Here is a 12,856-nt window from a genome sequence, read left to right as displayed (position 1 = left end):
AAATTGATCATGGAAACTCACAAAGTTTAATAAGTTGATAAATTCAACAAACATCACAAAACTAGACCAATCACGTACTTATATTATGTGACCACCTGACCCAGTTCTTGTCTAGCTTCCTCCCCTGTGGTAAGTCCCTGTGGGGTGCATTGGCCCAGTGGACAGTTGGAGGATTCTGAGAGTCCTTGCTCCATAGGGACACTGACTGTTATGGGATGAATCATGTCCCTAAAATCCATATGTTGAAGTCATTAGGGTAGAGGCTCTTTACAGAGGTGATTAAGGTAAAATGAAGTCATTAGGGTGGGTCTTAATCCAATATAACTGGTGTTCTTTTTTTTTTTTTTTAGCTTTTTTTTTTTTTTTTTTTTAAAGATTCTATCCACTTATTCATGAGAGACATACACAGAGAGAGGTAGAGACACAGGCAGAGGGAGAAGCAGGCTCCATGTAGGGAGCCCGATGTGGAACTCAATTCCGGGTCTCCAGGATCACGCTCTGAGCCAAATGCAGACGCTCAACCACTGAGCCACCCAGGTGTCCCTAACTGGTGTTCTTATAAGAAAGAGAGATTAAGATACAGATACACACAGAAGGACAACCACATGAGGACACAAGGAGAGGATGGCCATCACATGCTAGAGAAAGAAGCCTCAGGAGGAACTAGCCCTGCCAACACCTGGATCTTGAACCTCTAGCCCCCAGGACTGGAGGAAAATTAATTTCTATGCTTTAAGCCACTCAGTTTTTGGTACTTTGTTACAGCAGCTTAGCAAACTGATAGTCTAGCAGGAACTAAATAATACGGGGAAGTGCTCCCCGTATTATTTAGGCAGGTGGGACAGATGTCATCCAGGATCTGCTCTACAGATCTGGTCATTGGAAGGAACTATAGGTTTTCCCAATGCAATTTCCCCTTGCTGGATTCCCCAGCCATGGCCACCCCATCAAGACCTGAGCCAGAGTCAAGAGTGTGACAAGGAAATGGGGTGGAAAGAGGAAGCCAATGTTCATTGGCTTCCTGGAAAACCCATCAGCCATCCCAGCTCAGAGGCTGCCTCAGCCACCACATTTTCATGAGACCCCGTCCTTGAAGGACTAGTTCTAAGCAGAACATTACAGTGGAACATTCTGCTTCCTTCCCAAGGCAGACGCCAAGTATAATGTAGCATGCTCCCCAGTTCTGGACATTATCTCAGATCCAGCCAGCTATAACCATACACCCCCTTAAGATCCCCAAGGATCCCCTGGAGAACACTTTAATTTTGTCTGATAATCACACAATTTATGGAATCCCCAAAGATGACAGATGCTAGAAAAGCTATAGTAGAATTCTAGAAGTATAGGTAGGCACTGTCAACTCTCCAAAATGAGGGGAAGGAATAATTCTTTAAAGTGAGGGGAAAAAAAAGGTCAGAAATCCAAGAGCACAGGAATAAAAATAATAATAGCCTTATGCATTAGCATTCTACAAAGCACTTTCCCAGGCTAAGGGCATAAACAGATTTCAGAAGGCTTTGCTTAAATTCACTGGGCTTGGGAGACTATTATAATAACCTTATACTGTAATCTCCATTCTACAGGCTCAGAGAGATCAGATAACTGCTCATCATTGGACATAGCTTGTCGAGAGACAGAGCCTTTTTACCCTAAATGTTCTCCCCACATTCCTCCTGCAGGCTCAGCAGGGGATCCATAGGACAGGGAAGCAAAGGGAAAAGGCAGGTGGGACAGATGTCATCCACAAGCAGGCTTTTATGGGCAGAGGGCTGACTCCAAGGAGGATGTACCCAGAACATGGGAGTTGAGGGAAGTGCATTGAACAGGAGCCCCAGTGTTTGACCCACATAGGTTTTCATCGGTAAGCTGGTTGTCAAGTATCTTTTGAATCAGGGAAGTGAGTATTGTCTCCTGGGTCCTCTGTGTCAGCTTCTGATGAGAGACTCTCATCAGAATTTTTTTTTAAGATTTTATTTATTTATTCATGAGAGACACAGGCAGAGGGAGAAGCAGGCTCCATGCAGGGACCTGACATGGGACTTGATCCCAGGTCTCCAGGATCACACCCTGGGCTGAAGGCAGCACTAAACCACTGAGCCACCCCTCTCTGGGTAGATCCCATGGACCTAGTAGCCTATCATCCCCAAATCCACATCTCTACTCCAGACCACTCTGCCTAGCTATAATGTCTTCAATGGTCCATCTGAATTTCCACATGGATGACTTCCAGGCAGAAGACTTCACAATAGCTCACCATGTCCTTCCCGTTCATCCCCATGGGATGTCCACCACCTGCTCCTTTTCTAGTGGGTTCCATGTTGGAAAATGATAACTCTACCAATAGCTTGTTCAGAAACCTGGGAGTTACCATTAACCCCTTTATTTATGTCCCTTATCCCACACACCTGACCCACCTTCACATCTTGCTGACTTTACCTCCGATTATGTCTCGGTGATGACCTAACTTCTTTTCATCTTCACATCCAGTTCCCGGGTGATTTTGATATTTGTCATTAAATATGCACAAATCTTTGCAAATTACACATCATTGTTTGATCATGTGCTATAAATGTCCTTTTGTTTCTTTCTATTTCCTCCCTGAGGTGTCAGTGCTCAAGACCTCTCATTGCTGTGTGTGTGCTTGGTACATTACCTGCAACTGGGGACTTCCACCATCATTTACACATCCATTCCTCTCATGATGGACCACTAGCTTGTTTGTGAGAAGATTCTGAGAACTTCTGAGATCTTACTCCTGGTGTGGGACAGCCAGGTCATAGGTGCCTCTTTTCCTTTGGGTGGTTTGTCTCCTTTTTAATTTGTATCAGTTTTATAATGGTCTGATATGAGTTGTTTGATGGCTGCAGAGTGGCAGACTGTCATAGTCCATGCAGGCTGCTATAACAGAACACCACAGATAGGCAGACTAATAAACAACAGACATGTATTTCTCATCATTCTCGGGGCTGAAAGTCCAAGATTGAGGTACTGGCAGATTTGGTGTCTGGTAAGAGCCCTTGTCCAGATTCATAGATGCTTGTCTTCTGGGTCCTCACTTGGTTAAAGGAACAAGAGAGGTCTTGGGGGTCTCTTTTATAAGGGCATGAATCCCATCCATGAGGGCTCTACCCTTGTGACCTAATCAGCTCCCAAAGGTGCCATCTCCAAACACCATGACTTTGGGAGTTAGGTTTGAACATATGAATCTTGAGGGGAATACAGTCATTCAGTCTATACAGTGGACTATATGTGTCCCTCCAAATTCATATGTTGAGGCCCTAATACTCAGTTTGGCTATATTTAGAAATGGGGCCACCAAGGAAGTAATTAAGGTTAAATGAGGTCATAAGTGTAGGGCTTGATGGTGAGTTAGTATCCTAACAAAAGGAAACACCAACACTGATACCAAGCTCGTTCACCTCCCTCTTTCCTCCCTCCCTCCTTCCCTGCCTCCCTCTTTTCCTCTATGCATGCATGCACACCAAGGAAAGGCCATGTGAGGACTTAAGAAGGCAGCCATCTCCAAGCCAGGAAGTGACCTGTCACCAGAAACTGACCCTGCCAACACCTTGATCTTGGACTTTCAGCCTCTAGAGCTATAAGGAAATAAATTTCTATTATTTAAACTCCCTAGTCTATGCTATTTTTTTATGGGAGCATTAGCAGAGTAAATCATCTGGATTACAGATATCTTATTCCTCCTTTTATTATGGCATCAAATGTAAGATTATTTTATAAGATAATCTAAGACATATCTTACTCAAATGTAGCCAAATGTATTGATCTTTTATGGTTTATTATTTGCATCTTGTTTAAAAAAATCCTTACCAGTCTCATGTCATATAGTCTCTTGTGTTTTGTTTATTTTTAAAGAAATTGCATTGTTCATTTTTCACATTTACGGTTTAATACGTGTCAATTTTTTTCAAAGATTGATTGATTGATTGATTGATGATAGACAGAGAGAGAGAGAGAGAGAGAGAGAGAGGCAGAGACACAGGAGGAGGGAGAAGCAGGCTCCATGCCAGGAGCCTGACATGGGACTCGATCCTGGGATTCCAGGATTGCGCCCTGGGCCAAAGGCAGGCGCTAAACCACTGAGTCACCCAGGGATCCCCCAATTTTTCTTTCTATATGACAAAGTGGAATGCTTCTTCCCCCACACTGATATGTTTTATGCACTGGAGAAAACTGGTGATTCTCTGGCCTATTTCCACCCTTGACACCCTCTACCACAGGGAAGGGAAGGTTGTATCTGACTGGCAAGTCTGGGAAGCAGCTGGTTCAGCAACTTCCTTCTGGGTGCTGGCATTCTGTCTTCTGAAAGATCCCAATGGTTGAAGGGAAGCAGTCATGTGTTGCCGGAATTCCATCATCTCTCTTGGCACCATGACGAGACTTTTCCTACCTGGCTGGGCTGCAGAGTTGCTTCTGTCCTGTATCGCCTTCCCAGCGGCAGGCAGGTTGGTTCCTGAGCTCTGTCCTCTATGCCACCCCTCCCAGTGACTAGAACATTGGTCTCTGTATCCAGAAAAGAGCCATCCCCAATCCTGTGCTCTTTCTCTACTCAAAATGTTCGTGACTCTTCCACTTTATTCTTTCATAGAAGTCACATAATATGTTCACTAAGTTCTATGAAAAATTATTGAAATTGCCTTGACTTTATAGATTTATTTGGAGAGGATTGACAATTTTTATGGCATTCTATCCTTCTTTATCTATTTAGGATTGCTTTCACATCTACCAACAAAAGTTATCTCTGTGAACATCTCACACATCTTTTGTGGGATGTATTCTCAATACCTTGTATTTGTTTCCTATTGTAAATGATATTTTTTAAAAAGTGTTTTATTTGGTTATTGTTTGTCCCTGGACTAAAGGCACACTGCCAGTTTCGAGGGATGAACCTCAGAATAAGGAGCTATACAGAGGTCTCTCATTTATCCTCTGAGCTGATCTCTGTTCTCTGGAGCTTTCTGTGCGCCAGTCACAACTATGAATAATGATGGTTTGTGTTTCTTCCTTTCCAATCCTTGTAATGTTGATTTTTTTTCTTGTGTTGCTGTGCTGGTCAGGACCTCCAGTCCAATGCGGAATACAAATGCACATTCTTGTCTTGTTTCTGTCATCAGGGTTACCATTGCTGGTGTGTTTCCATAAAGTATAATGCTTGCCATATGTGCTCTGATGAATATCCTCGATCATGGTGGCTTTCATGACCTATTGCATATGCACACATGTGTACACACACACACCCCTCTTAATTCTGTGACCAGTACCCATATACATGTGTAAACACTCATACAACTGAAAAAGACACTGTTCCAAACCTTACTTCTGACTATACAACTCCTTCTGACATTTTCTTTTCTCTTCTCTTCTGCCCTGCCTTATCCTATCCTATCCTATCCTATCCTATCCTATCCATCTTTTCCTATCTTATCCTATCCTATCCTATCCTATCCTATCCTATCCTATCCTATCCTATCCTACCATATCCTATCCTATTCCTATCCCATCCCATCTGACCCTACTCTATCCTACCCAACCCTACCCAACCCTATCCTACCCTTATCCTACCCTACCATATCCTATCCTAGCCTGTCCCATTCTGTTTTGTTCCATTATCTTTCATTCATATATTTTCACCAAAAATGATCTCACAGCACTAAAATGCATGACAGCCCATAGTTTAAACACAAGGACACTGCTTTATTATTTTTTAAAGATTTTATTTATTTATTCATGAGAGACACAGAGAAAGGCAGAGACATAGAGGGAGGAGAAGCAGCCATGCAGGAGCCCGATGCTGGACTTGATCCCAGAGCTCCAGGACCACATCCTGAGCCAAAGCAGACGCTCAACTGCTGAGCCACCCAGGTGTCCCAAGAACATTGCTTTAAAAGGTTCACAGGATCAGGACATTCTCCTCTACGTGTAGGGCATTTATTTCATTTTGTTGCTTAATCGTGAATGACGTTGGGTGTGAAGTATTCAACAGAGAGGAGGTTAAGGATGACCCCAGAGATTTGGACCTGAGTCACTGGAGAAGTGGACTTGTCACCTCCTGAGATGGGCACTGGGAGGGGTGTGTGCTGGGGGAGGCAGGAAATCAGCAGTGTGACATGCCCATCAGACCTCAAGGGGGAAGGTTGAGGCAGCTGGGTAGAGGAGCCTAGGGTGTGGTAGGGCACAGATCCTAGTTCTTCTCTGGGTCTCTGTCACTTCATACGTTTGTATTATGTTAGCCACACTCGTGTTTCCCTGAAGGCTCTCTACCCCTCTCACATGCTCTCATGTGCTCTTACCCACTTATGTCATGATGAGTCTTCGTGGATCCCAGGTTGCTGACCAGACATTCGCCTTTATCACAGGTTTGTATTTCCCTTCAGGGTCTTCTGGATGGTGGAGGATGGTCCCTCCAGGGCGGGTTTGGGTTTGCTGATATCAAACATTGCAAAGGCATCCCTAGACCGTGTTGATAAGCCTTAACACCTGAACAAAGCTCCAAGTGATTTTTTGCTCATACAGATTTTTTTTTTTTTTATCCTAAATCCAGGCAGAGGTGTCTTAACTTCCTGGTCTCTCCTCATACATGCCTCTGAGGTTGCAACAATTAACAGTTGCACTTTTATTTGGGGTCTTACTTCTGGATCTCCCAATTTGGGTGGGTTTTCAGCCTCATCTGCTGCTGATCTCTTGATGTTAAAGCTCAAGCTCATATTTACAAGTCCACCTGTTCCCCTCCCCTGCCACCTCACCTGCCTTCCTCACCTGTCCCCTTCACCTGCCTGTTTCATTCAGGAGCAGCAGCCTTAGCTAAGAGCTTGTTCACTCTGGCTTTTGGTTCTCTTGTGATGTCTGAAACCAGGGGTGTTTCTTTTCTTGGAAGCTTAGATACGAGCTTAAAATACATGTTGTTATATTTTATCCAGTATAATTGGGGTTATTACTTGGGTTATTTTACTAAGGTCTGAATGTTTGTGTCCTTCTGTTTGGAAGTGTAGCATTTGGGAGGTGATTAGGTCATGGAGGTGGAACTCTCTTATGAATGGGATTATAAGAAAAGAACCCAAAGAGTTCCCTCACCCCTTCTGCCACATGAGGACACAGTGAGAAGATGGTCTTCATTAGACACCAAATCTGCTGGTGCTTTAATTTTAGATGTCCAGCCTCTAGAACTGTAAGAAATAAATCTCTGTGTTTTATAAGCCAGCCAGTCTGTGGTGTGCTGTCATAGCAGCTCAAATGGACTAAGGCATATCTGATCTACCATCTTGCCAGGATCCCAAGGTCTCCAGAGTAATCTTTCCAAGTACATAGGACTACATACAAAGGTTTTCCTTTTGCCCTTAGGATAAAGTCCTGAATCTTCTGTGGGACCCTTGTCCCCCACTCCCCTTCAACCTTCCTATTCTTCCTGCTTCCTTAAATGCCTGTGGACTCTTTTCATCTCCAGCTTCTTTTTTAAAGATTTTATTTATTTACTCATGAGAGACACACAGAGAGAGGCAGAGACATAGGCAGAGGGAGAAGCAGACTCCCTATGGGGAGCCTGATGCAGGACTCGGGCCCAGGACCCTGGGATCATGACCTGAGCCGAAGGCAGATGTTCAACTCCTGAGCTGCCCTCATTGCCAGCTTCTTATACCTGCTCGTCCCTCCACATCTGGCCCTAATCTCACCCAGTTCCTGGTCCTTTACCTAGTTAAGCCTGTTCATTCCTTAGATCTCTTCGGAATGTCATTTCCTCAAAAGAACCATTCACGTCCCCCAAGACTGATGAGGCTTCAGTTTCTCCTGTTATATATATAGAATTGCACCACACCCTGTGCCTTTCCTTGAGTACTTACACACATTATTAATTAATAATAATTTATATATGTAGTAGTGTCTCAACATGTATCTGTGATAAGTCTATGATAATCAATGATTTAAAGTCTGTCTCACCCATCAGACTCCAAACCCCAGAAGGGCAGGGGCATCTCCTTCTTTGCTAGATCCCCATGCCTGGCTCTGTGGCTGGTACTTTGAAGACCGGCAACACGTTACATGTGTTTGCTTGCACACAAGGGAATGAACGAAATGCAAAGCTGAGTGAGTCTTCTCCTGCATAAAACCTTTCCTCTGCATCACCATTCACAGGATCCAGCCTAAGACACTTGAGATGGTCTGTAGATCAAAGCTTTATTGAGATACAATTCACATACCATAAAGTGAACTTCAGTACATCCAGTGTTTTTTAGGGAATTTACAGAGTTGTGCAACCATCACCACTATTTAATTTTGGAATGTTCTCATCACCCCAAAACGAGTTGTGTACCCATTAGCAATCTTTCACCTCTCTCCAGTTCCCACCAGCCTACTTTCTTTTCTTATGGATTTGCCAGTTTGGGACTTTTCATGTAAGTGGAATCATACAACACATGATTTTTTGTGTGCCGGTTTTTTTTTTTTCACTTAGCATATGATGTTTCCAAAGTTCATCCATGTTGTAGCATGAATCATTTCATTCCTTTTTATGGCTGAATAACAGTTCACTGTATGGATGTATGACATTGGGTTTGTCCGTTCATCAATGGATGGACATTTGAATTCTTTCCATTTTGGGGCTATTTGTTGTTGTTGTTTTTCTTTATAGCTTTATTTTTTTGTATATTTTTTTATTGGAGTTTGATTTGCCAACATATAGTATAACACCCAGTGTTCATCCCGTCAACTGCCCCCTTCAGTGCATGTCACCCAGTCACCCCATCCCCCCCCACCTCCCTTTCCACTACCCCTTGTTCATTTCCCAGAGTTAGGTATCTCTCATGTTCTATCATCCTCACTGGTATATCCCACTCATTTTCTCTCCTTTCCCCTATAATCCCTTTCACTGTTTATTATATTCCCTAAATGAATGAAACTATACAATGTTTGTCCTTCTCCGATTGACTTACTTCACTCAGCATAATACCCCCCAGTTCTATCCATGTTGAAGCAAATGTTGGATATTTGTCCTTTCTAATGGCTGAGTAATATTCCATTGTATACATAGACCACATCTTCTTTATTCATTCATCTTTCGATGGACATCGAGGCTCCTTCCAGTTTGGCTATTGTGAACACTGCTGCTATAAACATTGGGGTGCAGGTGTCTCGGACTTTCATTGCATCTGTATCTTTGGGGTAAATCCCCAGCAGTGCAATTGCTGGGTCATAGAGCAGATCTATTTTTAACTCTTTTTAAAAATTTTTTTTTATTTATTATTTATGATAGTCACACACACACACAGAGAGAGAGAGAGAGAGAGAGAGAGAGAGGCAGAGACACAGGCAGAGGGGGAAGCAGGCTCTATGCACCAGGAGCCCGATGTGGGATTCGATCCCAGGTCTCCAGGATCGCGTCCTGGGCCAAAGGCAGGCGCCAAACCGCTGTGCCACCCAGGGATCCCTATTTTTAACTCTTTGAGGAACCTCCACACAGTTTTCCAGAGTGGCTGCACCAGTTCACATTCCCACCAACAGTGTAAGAGGGTTCCCTTTTCTCCGCATCCTCTCCAACATTTGTGGTTTCCTGCCTTGTTAATGTTCCCCATTCTCACTGGTGTGAGGTGGTATCTCATTGTGGTTTTGATTTGTATTTCCCTGATGGCAAGTGATGCGGAGCATTTCTTCATGTACTTGTTGGCCATGTGTATGTCTTCCTTATTGAAATTTCTGTTCATGTCTTTTGCCCATTTCATGATTGGATTGTTTCTTTGCTGTTAAGTTTAAGAAGTTCTTTGTAGATCTTGGATACTAGCCCTTTATCTGATATGTCATTTGCAAATATCTTCTCCCATTCTGTAGGTTGTCTTTTAGTTTTGTTGACTGTTTCTTTTGCTGTTCAGAAGCTTTTTCTCTTGATTAAGTCCAAATAGTTCATTTTTGCTTTTGTTTCGCTTGCCTTCATAGATGTATCTTGCAAGAAGTTGCTATGGCCATGTTCAAAAAGGGTGTTGCCCATGTCCTCCTCTAGGATTTTGATGGATTCTTGTTTCACATTTAGATCTTTCATCCATTTTGAGTTTATTTTTGAGTTTATTTTGTGTGATGTAAGAGAATGGTCTAGTTTCATTCTTTTGCACACGGCTGTCCAATTTTCCCAGCACCATTTATTGAAGAGACTGTCCTTTTTTCCAGAGGATAGTCTTTCCTGCTTTGTCAAATATTAGTTGACCATAGATTGGAAGGCCCATTTCTGGGTTCTCTATTCTGTTCCATTGATCTATATGTCTGTTTATAGTGTTGCTATAGATAGTAGAAAGCTACAGATTTGAATCTGGACTCTGCCACCCATCACTTGTCTCACCCTTTATCCTCTTACAGAGTTGATTGTGGTGCATAGGACAGTGACACCCACAAGCTCTCTTCCAATAACATGAAAAGGCAGATCACAAGAAGGTGATGGAGTGTATGAAGCTCCTCCTCTTTCAATTTTGTGAAGTTGTTTGTAGGTGTTATGTTAGTAAGTTAGTGGTTACTATCTGCCTGCACAGTTAGTGGTTACTATCTGCCTGCACAGTTATAGCCTTATTCACTGCAAGACGAAGAGTTAACAGAGGTTTGTAATTAGATACTAAAGCAATAACAAATTAAGTGTGAATTATGAGATCTGTTATTGATAAAGAAGAATCCAGGGTAGTGTGAAGGAAGTGTTTCACACCAGAGAAGTGGATGTGTGTGTATGTGCCTGTGTGTATTTTTACTGAAAGATCTGTGCTTTTCAGCAGCACTAGATCATAGGCAGTACTTTCTGCAAACAAGTGCTTCTCACCTCTGGAACCTTATCATTGCCATTCCTGCAGCTGGAAGGTTGCATTTTGAATTCTTCCTTTCTTGACTAATTTCTCTGTTTAAGATTTTGTTTAGATGTCTCTTCCAGCAGGAAGCTTTCTCCGCTTTCTTTCATGGCACTATAATTTCCCCTGCCATGGTGCTTCTGTTTCCATCTGCCTCTCCCACCAGGTCAGAGTTACATGATGTAAGGGTCATGCATGTGTGTGTGTGTGTATGCAATATGGTGTAGAGAGAGTATATATAGAGAGAGTACACAGAATAGTGTGTGTTTACACAATAGTGCATATACATTATTGCATAATAATATTAACTATATTATATAGTGTATGTACATATATAATATTATATACATGTGGTGTACAACACATACATACAATGTATATACAATATACATTTATCTTACTGATCTTTGTCCTTCGAGGGCCTGACACTATGCTGACGCATCAGAGGCATTCGTTGAACATGTGCTAAGACGTATGAACGACTGGCCCTCTCACTGCATAGTGACAGGGTGGAAATGTAATTCATCACCCAAATCAGGTCTGTTGATAGTGAATGGGGTGCTATCAGTAACCTTGCTCAGAACCACAGGCCTGTCCTGAGGCCGTCCTGGGCAATTTGAGATGCACAGCACCCTATGTAACAATAGGAGACCTAGAGGAAAAGAAATATATGATGGTGTGGGGATGTCCCTGGTGGTGCTGGCTGGTGGCAGTCAGATATGGGATGGAGGTTATCCAGAAAGACATATCTTAGGGAAAGCTTTAAATAGTTTGTTGACCCATGGAGATGGAAATACATAGTTCTATTATATTGTCTGTTCACTTAAAATTTGCCATGGTCCACTGGATGCTCATCTCTGCATACTTTGTCACCCTACAGATCAGAAGTTGGCAAACCATTCCCTTTGGACCAAATCCATCATTTGGCACAATATTTGCTTTTTGAATAAAGTTTTACTGAAACACAGCCATACATACATACATTTGTTTACATATTATCTATGGCTGCTTTCAAACCATAATGGCAGAGTTGAATTATGGTGACAGGGAACTGGATGACTTTCAGATCAAACATATTTATTATCTGACCCTTTACAGGAAAAGATTGCTGATGGTACAAACCTCTCTAGATGGTACAAACCTCTAGAAATACAGAATGCACTCTTTGTGTGATACCAGCCTACAGTAGCTGATCCCAAGGCAATCAGGTGCTGTCAGGTAATACCAGGGTCTGGCCTTTGAGGGGAGAGAACTCTTTTCCTCCATCCATTAGGCTGGCTTACAGCTGGGGCCCAAGAATCAAACTGATAAGAGAGATTAACAGGGGAAGAGATTCATTACGCATGCATACCCAGGCTTCATAGAGAAGGAACTAAGGACCCAATGAGGCAGTTGGATACAGGGGCTTAAGTAACATTTTAACCAAGGGTGATAAATTGTGGAGAGCTGACGAGGCAAAGGAAAAGGCATGCAGGCTTCTAAGGGTGGTGAGTTGTGGTTGGTGTGGGAGAATGGGATGGGGGACAAGGTTATTTGACCAAGGTTTCTTTGTGCAGACCCATCCAGGCACCATCGTCCTCTCTGGTGATAAAGGTTCTCCTTCCCTTCCAGGTAGGAGAGAGGAAGACATCTTATAAGGGAAATTTATGTCCTGCTCTTAGGCAGGTGGGGAAGGGCAGAGAATTTCTCCTGCGTCTGCCGTTTCTTAATTGCCTTCAGCTCAAAATACTCTTTTTGCCAAAGTGGCAGATTTTCAGGTGGCATATTCAAATCCCGTTCATCCCACGACTTCGTGGCTATAATAGGTACCCATGTCCGCTGTGACTTAAGCCGATCATCTGTCCTGACTTGCCTCAGTTTCTCCATTGTGCCAACACAGGCAGCACCACCCTCCCTGTCTACCAGGAAGCCTGCTGGGGCAATCACTTGAGGCGATGCTGGAAACCGCTTTGTAAGGTGTGCTACACAAATGCAGTGGAATGCTGGCCCTGGGTGGGCCCCAGGGAGGGGGCGGTGGCAGGCCTCCCAGA

General features: G+C 43.2%; 1 long non-coding RNA gene across 1 annotated transcript; it reads left to right on the top strand.

The window, feature by feature from the left end:
- The first annotated feature begins 404 nt into the window (after positions 1-404).
- LOC144304971 (uncharacterized) lies at positions 405-3,626 on the top strand. Its single transcript, XR_013371977.1, has 2 exons — positions 405-2,780; positions 3,487-3,626. It is a non-coding gene; the product is annotated as an uncharacterized LOC144304971 (long non-coding RNA).
- The last annotated feature ends 9,230 nt before the right edge of the window (positions 3,627-12,856 follow it).

This window comes from Canis aureus, chromosome 3 (genome assembly GCF_053574225.1).
Source record: "Canis aureus isolate CA01 chromosome 3, VMU_Caureus_v.1.0, whole genome shotgun sequence".
Taxonomy (NCBI): Eukaryota; Metazoa; Chordata; class Mammalia; order Carnivora; family Canidae; genus Canis; species Canis aureus.
This window is presented reverse-complemented; position numbering and strand designations above follow the sequence as displayed.